At 41.2% G+C, this 13583-nt stretch overlaps 1 long non-coding RNA gene across 1 annotated transcript; it reads right to left on the bottom strand.

The window, feature by feature from the left end:
- Window positions 1–870: 870 nt before the first annotated feature.
- LOC116982139 lies at window positions 871–12465 on the bottom strand. Its single transcript, XR_004414364.1, has 3 exons — window positions 12453–12465; window positions 2322–2416; window positions 871–938 (listed from the first exon to the last, which is right to left on the bottom strand). It is a non-coding gene; the product is annotated as an uncharacterized LOC116982139 (long non-coding RNA).
- Between the last annotated feature and the right edge of the window lie 1118 nt (window positions 12466–13583).

Genomic DNA, 13583 nt, shown 5'->3' with positions numbered 1-13583 from the left:
TAATTAGTTCTTTCAGAATTAAACTAATTAGTAAAATACCAAGGTACAGATGTGAAGATTTGTATTTACTTTTCATGTTATAAAGATCTGTATTATAATGTACGAATGGGTAGTAGCGGCTTCAATTTCATTGGTTCAAATTAATGCACTATTCTATGAGCAAACAAGCAAATTCCTTGGTGAACTATTGGATAGGAGGTCTTGATTCTAAACAATCCTCTGTCACAGTCAATCAGAAAGTGAGAGTGCTTACATGGTTAGTCTTGGATTCCTTGGTGATGGGTGACGTATCCATTCTTACACTATACGGCATGATGAAGGTGGGGAAAGATGAACCTTCATCAGCTGTTTTTTCCTGCTCTCTGTATTCCTAGAAAGGTGTCTTCTACATTTCAGATCTTCTCTTGGTTAAGATGAGATAATCAAATTTATTACATTTATCTTTCATCACGGAAACAGAGAGATTAGAGTTATGCATTTGAAAACCGATTTGCATAAGTGCGACATGAGCCAGGAGACTAGTTCAAACACCTCATGTCTCCCAGGAGAGGAGGAGTTGCTGGGTGAGGGGGGGAGGGTCACCACGTGCAGACCTCGAGGCTGGACAATGAAACCAGGCCAGGTTTTCTGTGTGATCTATCTGAATCACCCACTCCAAACCAATGTACTATGTATCCTATTTATTAGTAGGTAAGTACATAGAAGCAGGTTTTCCAGAGTTGCCCTGTTCACTGGGGTTGGGTGGGGGGCAAGATACAGTGTAAAATGTCAGGAAATTACATTAAAACTAGAAAACGATGCAATAATTGGCAATACACACCTTCCGTGCCACCACCACCTGTTCACTGGGGTCTATCTCCAAAGCCTCACATTCCTCGATTGATTCCACTTCAATGGTTTGCTCCCTGGGTGCTGGTCTGACAAGAAGAGGTCCATGCCTGGAAAGAAAACAGCAGCGTAAACGGTAACACAGTAACCCCACCTTCTCAATGAAATGTCATCGATACCAAGAGCTGGGAAGAACACACGGCTTTCAATCGCATCTTCTCCAAGGACTTTGAAGCAGCTGCTTTCTGCAGTCAGTGGATTCCTCTACAAGCAGTTTGATGGAGCAGAACAGGAATGACCATTTCTTGAATTGGAGGAAGCAAGGGTATAGAAACTAGCAAAAATGCAGGGGAAGAGGAGGAGAAATTATTTTTTACTCAGCAAATTATGACCTAGGTTATATTCCCTTAAAAAGTGTTAAAAAAGACTCAATACAAATATATATGTTTAAAAACAATTCAAAGGCGCATGTCAAAGAGGAAAGGGGGGAGCATTAAGTGGCTAAATCGTTCAGTGCTACTACAAGCAGAATTCTCCAATTCCATCCACATTGTGTACACATGGTTCTTCAGATTCTATCAAGTAACAGTGGGGGCAGTATTACTGCCTTACAGCCCCAGAGACCCAGGTTCAATCCTGACCGTAGGTGCTGTTTGTGTGGAGTTTGCATCTTCTCCCTGTGGCTGCATAGGTTTCCTCCAGGTATTCTGGTTTCCTCCCACATCCCAAAGACATGAGGGTTTGTAGGCTATTTGGCTTGGTTAAAATTGTAATTTGTCGCTAGTGTGTAGGATTGCGCTAGTGTATGGGATGATTGCTGGTCGGCGCAGACTCAGTAGGACGAAGGGCCTGTTTCTGGGAGTGGGCGCGTTCTTGATCGCTTCAACTCTACCCTTGGTGGTGTGTAGACCATCCTTGTCTATCTTATGACCCAAGTACTCTACCGAGTTCTGAAAGAACTCACACTTTTGTGCCTTCACTCTTACACTGTGTGTCTCAAGGCGTTTGAGTACCACTTCCAACCTTTCATCATGTCCCTGCCTGCCAGGGGCTGAGATGAGGATGTCATTCAAGTAACACACCACACCTTCAATTCCGTCTAGAAATTGTGTCATAAACCCTTGAAAAATCCCTGGGGCTGATGATATGTCAAATGGGAGTCTATTGAACTGAAACAGTCCCAAATGCGTGTTGATAGTCAGCTTGGATTTAGATTCTCTCTAAACTAAACTAATCTAAAACAAACTAAAGGAAGCCATCCAGCCATTCGAAACTGAATGTCCTCCTCCTTTAACCAGACGGATTCTCCTTCGGCGAGGAGTTGAATCATTTGTGGCTCTACGACACCACCCTACGAAAATTGACTGCTGTGTTTGCTACCATCATCAACACTTCAAACGTTGCTTGCTGGCCAAAGCAGCAAGGGATAATCCCATTTGATCATATGGCACGATAGAAATGCAACTGATATCCCAGTCCAAGAAGAACCAAACCTTAGCTCAGCCAATTCATTCTTGCAGGAGGACGGATCTTGCTCTCTGCGCTCCTGCTGTGTTGCTTACTGAAGGGTTTCCAGTTCTTCCTTTCACTGCAAAATGAAAATAATGCTCAATCTTTATACACACATGAATGCAAAACATGATTACAACATATCTTTGCTGTGTCCATCTTGGAATCTTTTAAATTAAAATATAAAAACATAAATATTTAGTCATAACCATATAACCATATAACCATATAACGGGGCCAAGGAAAGAGCGTTCACGTCGCGGCCCTGTTTCAACCAATCTTTCCACCACCACGCACAAGAAGCACAAGAAGCGCAAGACAGACACCATTGGGCAGATGCCGAGAAGTGTGTTCAGCTCTGGCTGAACAACTTCTAATCTTGTGTGTGGACTCGATAAGAAGAAGACCATATAACAATTACAGCACGGAAACAGGCCATCTCGACCCCTCTAATCCGTGCCGAACACATAATCTCCCCTAGTCCCATATACCTGCGCTCAGACCATAACCCTCCATTCCTTTCCCATCCATATAACTATCCAATTTATTTTTAAATGATAAAAACAAACCTGCCTCCACCACCTTCACTGGGAGCTCATTCCACACAGCTACCACTCTCTGAGTAAAGAAGTTCCCCCTCATGTTACCCCTAAACTTCAGTCCCTTAATTCTCAAGTCATGTCCCCTTGTTTGAATCTTCCCTACTCTCAGTGGGAAAAGCTTTTCCACGTCAACTCTGTCTATCCCTCTCATCATTTTAAAAACCTCTATCAAGTCCCCCCTTAACCTTCTGCACTCCAAAGAATAAAGCCCTAACTTGTTCAACCTTTCTCTGTAACTTAGTTGCTGAAACCCAGGCAACATTCTAGTAAATCTCCTCTGTACTCTCTCTATTTTGTTGACATCCTTCCTATAATTAGGCGACCAAAATTGTACACCATACTCCAGAATTGGTCTCACCAATGCCTTGTACAATTTTAACATTACATCCCAACTTCTATACTCAATGCTCTGATTTATAAAGGCCAGCACACCAAAAGCATCCTGAGGAACATATGCATCCTGAGGAACAGGTCATCATATGCATCCTGAGGAACAGGTCATCTTGCAAGGAGGCCATTGATTTTGTGAAAGCACCCGTCTGGCTAACAGCTTTGTCTTTTTTTCCCTAACCTTAACAAGTTGGACCTCCAGCTCTTTCATGGCTCTGGCTCCTTTCTGGTTATCTTGTTGGAGAATCCTCAAATTCTTTCCATAGTCATCTATTTGCTTTCTATGTTGCTGCTGGATTTCCACTAGATAGTCAGAAATGTCACTGTCTTTTGATGAGACAAGCTTTGATAACTCTGCATCTTTACTGCTCAACATTAGCTTCGGCTGCTGGGAAACGCCTCTCAATTTCCAACGTTGCTGCAACCACTCTGTCTTTGTTCCGTTCCAGTAAATCCAGTTTATCCTGATATCTCAATATTTCTTTCTGACGAATTGTTTTGAGTTGATCTAAAATCTCAAGTAGTTCCTTCTCCTTCTTACTAATTTGAGCTTTTGCCTTCTCTTCGTTCTTCCGAAGATCTTCTGTGAACCCTAACCACTGCATTTGAGAACCTTCAGTTTCGGTTCTGGTGTCTTAGAGCAAAGACTTTATAAGATGCAAGTTCTTCTTGAACAAGTTTGACTTGCCTTTCATACTCAGAAGCTTTTTCAATCATAGACTCTAGTCTCTTGCTCATTTCATCGCAGGTAGATTCCGATGTTTTGACACATCACTCTAAGCCCAAAATGAGCTCCTGGTACTTGATGCAGTCCTTCTGCAAAATAATTATTTCCTGCTTCTTCTCTTTGAACAGTCCTCGACGCTCCTTGGTCTCACCTTTAGACGAGGTATTACCCCTCCGAGCAGACCGAAGACGCACTTTAAATTATTTCACCAGTTTTATTTCCAGTACCTCTTTTTCTTTGATCGGATGACGTTTCTCGTCTCTGAAGCAGTCCAATTCATAGACAAGTGAATTATTTTGTATATGTTAACTGATCTATCTTGTCGACAAATTCTGCCTCCAAACACGCTCTCTCATTTTTGACCTTTTCTGACATTTCCTGGAAATTTTCAAATTCTTCCTGGAGAAGAGATTTGTCATCCTCTAATTGTCTAAGCTTCTGAGACAACAATGTTCCTACTTGCCCTGTCGTGTGAACCTTTCCTTCCTTCAGCACAGGCTGGTCCTCCAGGGATTGGGATTCTAATGACAGTGGTTCATTAAAATCAGCCTGATAAGAATCATCCTCACTCTGCAACTCCTCGAAGATGGATATGGATGAATTAAATTCAATCAGCAGAAGCTCCCCCTCTTTTGGGGTTTTGTCAAACTATGCTTTAAGCTGGAAGCAGATTCCTTTAAGATACTTCCCTTACTAATTTGCTTTCATGTATTTTAGATACTTCCCTATAGATGGGTAAATGACCGGCAGTAACAGAGACAGAGATACTGTGCACACTGGATGGAACCCAATGACTATTAACACTAAACATGAAAAATGGGAGTTAAAATTGATCAGGTTGTCACAACCCCAGAAGCCATCATTTTGCCCATCATGTCCAAAAACTGACCTTTAATTTGAACTGTTCAAATGTTTATATATAAAGGGGTAAATTTGGTAAAATGACAAATATTGCTGCACTTTGCAGATTTGTCAGTGATTTCCAAAATCTGTCTCTATTTATGTCATTTTAATATTAGAAATTGAACATGATTGAGCCTGATATAATGCTTTCTCCTTCTATGAGGCCATCCATCTCAGTCTAACTTATAATGGCACTGAAAATTGAGTTGAAGGCTTTTTCAGTTTATCAAATCTCAGTATATATTTACCTTCTCAAAACTACTGAAGGCTTTAGACTTTTGAGATGCAGCAGGGAAACAGGCCCTTCGGCCCAATGAGTCCAGGCCAACCAGCGCTCACCCCGGACACTATCCTGCACACTAGGGAAAATTTACAAGTTTTACCCAAGCCAATTAAACTGCAAACCTGTACGCCTTTGGAGTGTTGGAGGAAACAGTAGCACCCGGAGAAAACCCACGTGGTCACAGGGAGAACATGCAAACTCGGTACAGACAGCACCAGTGGTCAGTATCGAACCTGGGTGTCTGGTGCTGTAAGGCAGCAACTCTACCACTGTGCCACTTTGCTGCCTCCCCCTCCTCCCTCCAAACAGAAAACTATTTTATTCAACTTTGGCAAAGCTTAAAATTAATAACAGCGTAAAATGTTGAGTGAACTGAAGTTCCTGTGTGTATGACTGCAGAAACAACATTTCATTTGAGCCTCTGAGGTTCAAGTGACAAATAAATTGTATTGTGTATTGTGTATTAAATTTCCATAGATATATAAAATGTCCACAGATATATAAACGTTTAAACTTAAAGTGTCAGACTGAGCACATACCATAAGCTTTTGGCCAGCTGTGGTCTGCTGTGTCCACCCTTGATCCTGTCCTCGTCTCTGAAGTTCCCGCAGTTCCTCCTCCAGCTCCTGCAGTTCTGAGATCAAATCTGGATCAGAGCAGCCAGGAAAGAACCAGTTATCCTCAATCAGTTTTATGCCACAGGAAGACACGTCATTCAGAAAGACAGCATGAACACAGACACAATATAGACTGATTGGACCCTAGTGACCATCACTACCTTGAGGCTTCCCCAAGTTAGTGTCTGACTGGGCTAAAACACCTTGCAGCTGGCTGGCTGGCTGGCTTTACATTTTAAAAGCTTGCAGGAACAAAGCTAAATTTACATCACTGGTATTCCAGAGACAACTAATACCAATACTGATTTATGTATTGATATTATTTCAGTATTTCTTCAGGAGAACCTGCAAATCCATGAATAAACTGAGTAAAGCCTGTGTAGTGGCCTTTTGGACAAAAAGGTAAGTGTGCTACCTTTGTAATTACCAATGTAAATAAAACTGGACAAAACTATTGTCAGCATGGATTTTGATGCTGAAAGTAAAAACGTTAGAATTCCAGCTTTAAAAAGTCGACAGTAGCCTTTGTCTTGACTGAAATATGGACAACAAACAGATCCCTAAATAGAGGTGCACACGACTTTCAAGTCATCAAGATCACTAATCAAGTCATTCATTTCTTAAATATTTTTAATTAAAACAGAGTAAACTGCATGATTTGTTCCAAGTGAGAACCAGAGAGCACCACAATTTACCTTCTCTTTCTTCCTCAAGTTGCCTCATCCTTAATTCCATGACAGTCCTCTCATCGATGTCATGGCTCGGTGTTGACTTATAAACCGTTTCTCGCCACTTCATCAGGCGGCTGTGCAGTTCCTCTGCATATTCAGATTCACTTGTCTACAGACACATTACACACAAAGCAACATCATCCACTCATCTAACTGGCCAATTAGATGCTTGATGCCATAAGAAACAGAAGTGGTGAGACATGACACAAGAGTAATGATTCTGTATGTTTGCCTCCCGGACATATTTGATTCACAAAATAGCAAGCTGATTTGTCGTTGAGAGTCATTCAGCAAGATGACCAGAGGTGTGATCAGCATTAAAAAGTGAACTTCATGGTGAAAAATATAGTTTGTAAAAGATAGTTTACCCTTTTTTATTCTCTGCTAGAAATTATGATTTCAGTGATTTTCAGATATAAGTTAAATTATTTTAATTGTCTTTAAGATAAATGGACCTATGGGCAATGAAACACTGACTTGTTCCTTTTAATGTACACCTTCAAGACATATTGTTATGTCATTGGAATTGCAAGTTGTAGAATTCGATAATTGGAAACTTTTATTACATATAATCAGCCATTGAGCCTTATTTGTTCTATCAAGTGAACATGGCTGATTAGATCTTTGATCTAAATATTTACCTAATCCCCATGACACTTAATTTTCCTGCAGTGTAAAATTCTAGCTGGCGAACCCTTGAATATACTGAATGGTTCTCCACCCACAGATCCGGAGGGTAAAGAATTCAAAAGATTCTTAATCCTCAGAGGAGAAATGTCAAGTACTTTGGATCCGTCTTCATTGAGGAGGCCACAAACAATCTTCCTGATGTACTAGTAGCCAGAGGATCTGTGGTGACTGAGGAACGGAAGAAAATTCACACTAGGTTCAATGGTTGGGTATTAATGGTGGAGTAGCAAGATGGATTCAACAGTGGCTGAATGGGAGATGCCAGAGAGTAATGGTGGATGGTTGTTTGTCAGGTTGGAGGCCAGTGACGAGTGGGGTGCCACAGGGATCTGTGTTGGGTCCACTGTTGTTTGTCATGTACATCAATGATCTGGACGATGGTGTGGTAAATTGGATTAGTAAGTATGCAGATGATACTAAGATAGGTGGGGTTGCGGGTAATGAAGAAGAGTTTCAAAGTCTACAGAGAGATTTATGCCAGTTGGAAGAGTGGGCTGAAAGATGGCAGATGGAGTTTAATGCTGATAAGTGTGAGGTGCTACATCTTGGCAGGACAAATCAAAATAGGACGTACATGGTAAATGGTAGGGAATTGAAGAATGTAGGTGAACAGAGGGATCTGGGAATAACTGTGCACAGTTCCATGAAAGTGGAATCTCATGTAGATAGGGTGGTAAAGAAAGATTTTGGTGTGCTGGCCTTTATAAATCAGAGCATTGAGTATAGAAGTTGGGATGTAATGTTAAAATTGTACAAGGCATTGGTGAGGCCAATTCTGGAGTATGGTGTACAATTTTGGTCGCCTAATTATAGGAAGGATGTCAACAAAATAGAGAGAGTACAGAGGAGATTTACTAGAATGTTGCCTGGGTTTCAGCAACTAAGTTACAGAGAAAGGTTGAACAAGTTAGGGCTTTATTCTTTGGAGCGCAGAAGGTTAAGGGGGGACTTGATAGAGGTTTTTAAAATGATGAGAGGGATAGACAGAGTTGACGTGGAAAAGCTTTTCCCACTGAGAGTAGGGAAGATTCAAACAAGGGGACATGACTTAATGGTGAATTAAGGGACTGAAGTTTAGGGGTAACATGAGGGGGAACTTCTTTACTCAGAGAGTGGTAGCTGTGTGGAATGAGCTTCCAGTGAAGGTGGTGGAGGCAGGTTCGTTTTTATCATTTAAAAATAAATTGGATAGTTATATGGATGGGAAAGGAATGGAGGGTTATGGTCTGAGCGCAGGTATATGGGACTAGGGGAGATTATGTGTTCGGCACGGACTAGAGGGGTCGAGATGGCCTGTTTCCGTGCTGTAATTGTTATATGGTTATATGGTTATATGGTTATATGAAATGGTGTTGGGTGGACTGATGGGACTGAAGGCTGATGAATCCCCAGGGCCTGATGGTCTGCATCCCAGGGTACTTAAGCAAGTGGCTTTAGAAATCATGGACACATTGGTGTTAATTTTCCAATGTTCTATAGATTCAGGATCAGTTCCTGTGGATTAGAGCAGTGGTTCCCAACCTGTTTTAGCTCGTGGCCCCCTTTGGATCTTTTAATTTTTCTGTGCACCCCCCCTGACATTATTAGCGGAAAAAAAGTACTTCAATATTATAATACCTTCCATAAAAATATCAGTGTGTATTAATTGCACATATATTCTCTTTTATTCTATTCCACAAACATCAAAAATATTTAAACTACATACATTTAAATTTATTAGAACTGAAATTTAGGAGGCAAAGGGTGGTAGCTCTGTGGCCCCCCTTCATTGAACCTGTGGCCCCCTAAATCCCCAATTTTTTCTGTGGCCCCCCTGAAATGGCCCCAGGTTGGGAATCACTGGATTAGAGGGTAGCTTATGTTATCCCATTTTATAAGGCGGGAGAGAGACAACGGAATTATAGACCAGTTAACCTGACATTGATGGTGGGGAAGATGCTGGAGTCAAAGATGAAATAGCGGCATATTTGGATAGCAGTAACAGGATCGGTCCAAGTTAGCATGGATTTACGAAAGGGAAATCATGCTTGACTAATCTTCAGGAATTTCTTGAGGATATAACTAGGAAAATGGACAAGGAAGAGCCAGTGTATGTAGTGTACCTGGACTTTCAGAACAATTAGATAGGGTCAAATTTGATAGGAGATCAGTGTGCAAAATTAGGGCACATGGTATTGGGGCTAGAGTGTTGACAAGGATAGAAAATTGGTTGGCAGACAGGTAACAAAGCGTAGGGATTAACGTTACCCTTTCAGAATGGCAGGCAGTGACTAATGGGGTACCGCAAGGCTCTGTGCAGCTATTTACAATATACATCAATGATTTAGATGAAGGGATTCAAAGTAACATTAGCAAATTTGCAGATGACACAAAACTGGGTGGCAGTGTGAATTGTAAGGAAGATGCTATGAGAATGCAGGGTGACTTGGACAGTTTGGCTGAGTGGGCAGATGCATGGCAGATGCAGTTTAATGTGGATAAATGTGAGGTTATCCACTTTGGTAGCAAAAACAGGAAGACAGATTATTATCTAAATGGTGTCAAGTTGGGAAAAGGGAAAGTACAACGGGATCGGGGGGCCCTTGCTCATCAGTCAATGAAAGTAAGCATGCAAGTACAGCAGGCAGTGAAGAAAGGCAGGAAACATGTTCCCGATGCTGGGGGAGTCCAGAACCAGGGGCCACAGTTTAAGAATAAGGGGTAAGTCATTTAGAACGGAGACGAGGAAACACTTTTTTACACAGAGAGTTGTGAGTCTGTGGAATTCTCTGCCTCAGAGGGAGGTGGTGGCCGGTTCCCTGGATACTTTCAGGAGCGAGCTAGAAATAGCTCTTAAAGATTGCGGAGTCAGGGGATATAGGGAGAAGACAGGAACGGGGTACTAATTGGGGATGATCAAACATGGTCACATTGAATGGCAGTGCTGGATGGAAGGGCCGAATGGCCAACTCCTGCACCTATTGTCTATTGCAGCTCCTGATCCTGAGGCTATGCCCTTTAGGTCTTGACTCTCCCATTAGGAAAAATCTCCTATCAGCCTATCAATCAAACACACCTTTCTCCACACCCACTCCTTCCTTTCACTTTACACTCTTCTAAAATCTAGAGAATATAGGCTCAAGCATAGGACACGCTCTAACCTCAGAAATCAGTCTTGCCAATAAATGTTTAGAGTTCTGGATAATCAGAATTAAAGGATGTTCTTTTAGGAAGGAGATGAGGTGACATTTCTTTAGCCAGAAGGTGGTGAATCTGTGGATATCTTTGCCACAGATGGCTGTAGAGGCCAAGTCAGTGGATATTTTTCAGGCATAGATAGATTCTTGATTAGTACAGGTGACAGAGTTTAGAGGAGAAGGCAGGAGAATGGGGTTAGGAGGGAGTAATTGATCAGCCATGATTGAATGGTGGGGTAGACTTGATGGGCCGAATAACCTAATTCTACTCCTATTCCTTATGACCGTATAATATTAATAGGTAAAATTACCCAAACAAGATTAAAAAGTCTGGAACTACTCTGTTGCTTCCCCAACCACACGAGCTAATTCAGTAGACTTTCTCCATGTCCAAGGTGTATGGTAATACATACAGAAACCATCTGGTGTGGAAGCAAATATCACCCCTCAGATGCAAGCATCAAGCCAAAAAGTAAGGATCATGATAGAAAAGAGCAAAATAAAAACTTACTTAAATTATCCATTTAAAAATTAATCTGAATAAGCAACATGAAATACAATGTAATAATAATTAGCAGGATACTTGAGACTGTTGAATCTGTGCAGAATGCGCACACTTGGAATTAAGATTGTACATGGAGGAATTAAATGCAGCACAAATTCTCCCAACCTGGGAAGTTTGTCTCTGGGTAGCTTGTTCTAAATCTGCTTGCATGTTCTGTTGTTGCTCTTCATAGTGTTCCAATTTTGCTTGAAGATCCTCTGTAAGAAAACACATATCACCATTTAAATAATGAGAAAGAAGAAGGGTCATGACCCGAAACGTCACCCATTCTTTCTCTCCAGAGATGCTGCCTGTCCCACTGAGTTATTCCAGATTTGTGTGTCTATCTTCAGTTTAAACCAGCAACTGCAGTTCCTTCTTACACAAGAGAATGAAGGATCTCCAACCAAATAACCCTTCCATTATTTCTCTTTCTCTCTCTGCCTGTCTCTCCCCCACCCTAGTCCTCTTGCTAATTTCATCATTTGTATTCCTTCATTATCACCTCATCCCCAGCCAACAATGGACCATTGTCAGCTCCACCCTCCCCGAGTCATCGATGCAGGCTCTACTTTGTTCTATACCTCCCCATACCTCTAATTCCCCCCTCCCTGACTCCCTGGCGGTCTTGATCCGAAACATCACCTATTCTTTTCTCCAGAGATGCTGCATGACCTGCAATTTGTGTCTATCTTCGGTGTAAACCAGCATCCCCAGTTCCTTCTTACCCAATTAAAGTCATACTATACACACACCATTTTGTGCCTCGACGTGTTGTAGCCAGTTCACTTTCAGGTGTAACTGTTCGTTCTCCTCTTCCAAGTCAACGGCTGTATCTTTGAGCTCCAGCAGCTCCTGCCGAGAAGGTACAATCTGGGTAGAAATAAGCTTAGTGTCAATTATAGCCAAGTGATTTCTATTGGTCAGTAAAATAGTCACCATTCAAATTCTAGATGAAATATTTTGCTTTATGACTCTAGACAGGTAAGACTAGTGTAGATGGGGCTCGTTGGTCAGTGTGGGCAAGTTGGGATGAAGGGCCTGTTTATGAACAGTATGATTCTCTAAATAATTTTAGCATGCATTATACTTTTAATGTGCCATTGCCGACAGCTCCATTCTACCACAACTATTTTATGATTGAATTTTCCTGCAGGATCACATCTCTCCCATGTCAGTTACTCTTCAGAAAGGGGTTCTACATGGAATGGAGTGAGCAGTGAAATGTAGGGAAGCACTCCTTCATACAGTTGAGCCCAGATTAAAAATCTACAATGTACAGAACTGTAAAAAAAAATTTGGTTCCCACAATGCTTCAACAACACACGGAATAACATACCATCAATTTTCCTTTTTTTTTATAAGATAAAGTTATTTAATTCTAGGTAAATAGCAAACAGATTAATATTCAGTTAATCGTCACCAGGTACAAGGGGTTTTTATTTGGGGAACCTGTACATTGTCCAGCTCCTCTTCAATCTGCTTGATTTTCGATTTGAACTGAGCTTCCATTGTAATGAACCTGGCCTCTGATTTTTCAGCCTCTTGCGTCATAAGTCTCACTTGTTCTTTAAGAAAGAGAAAAGAAAAAACACCCGTAATGATCTGATGTTTGTTGCAAAAAAAAGCAACACCTCCACAATTTGCAAATGTTTCCACAGCAGTTAATGGCAATCAGTGAAAATCATATGTTCTACTAATTACCAACATTTGAAATCAAAAAAATATCCTTGAAATGCTACAATTCATTAAGCTTGAAGATTTGTACGGCAAAATGGTAATTCCATATACATATTTATCCAATGATTGATTCCTTAACTATCACTAGTGAGAAAAGATTAGAAGCTTGAATAAAGCTCCACCGAAAATGTGTCTCCTCAGCAACATTTTGGAAATTAAGGTATAAAGTTACTTAATCCCAAACAAACAAAATTATCATTCTCCACTGGCTCCATTAAAACCCTTATTTTATTTTAAATTATTCCAATTAAATATCCTCTTCTGCAGCTGAATAGTCTGTTTCCACCATCATTGTATCTTGCCCCTTGTTTCACCCTCTCTTCCGTAAACTGTCATGCAAACACAGCTCAAGTCTCACGGAGATAAGACATTCATGGAGTTAATGAAATGTCCTGCTTGCTCTGTGGTCTTCTCATTAAAAGCTATTTGAAATTAAAATACGTTGATGTACTATTTCCGGCAAGGGCATTGTGAATGGTAAAATGTCTTCAAATGAATTTATTTAGAGATACAGCGTGGAAACAGGCCCTTCGACCACGTATTTGTGCCGACCAATGATCCTTGCACACTAACATTACCCTACACACACTAAGGATATTTACCATGAACCAAAGTAAATTAACCTAAAAACCTGTACGTCTTTGGAGTGTGAGGATACCGGAGCACCTGGACGAAAACCCACAGGGAGAACATACAAACTCCGTACAGACAAGCACCACAGTCAGGATCAAACCCAGATCTCTAACGCTGAAAGGCAGCAACTCCACCGCTGCGGCACCAGGCCACCCTTCACAATGTCATGATTTAACTATCAGCATAGTCTCAAAATTAAAATTCAGTGAT

This window comes from Amblyraja radiata, chromosome 16 (genome assembly GCF_010909765.2).
Source record: "Amblyraja radiata isolate CabotCenter1 chromosome 16, sAmbRad1.1.pri, whole genome shotgun sequence".
In the NCBI taxonomy this organism is placed as follows: domain Eukaryota; kingdom Metazoa; phylum Chordata; class Chondrichthyes; order Rajiformes; family Rajidae; genus Amblyraja; species Amblyraja radiata.
This window is presented reverse-complemented; position numbering and strand designations above follow the sequence as displayed.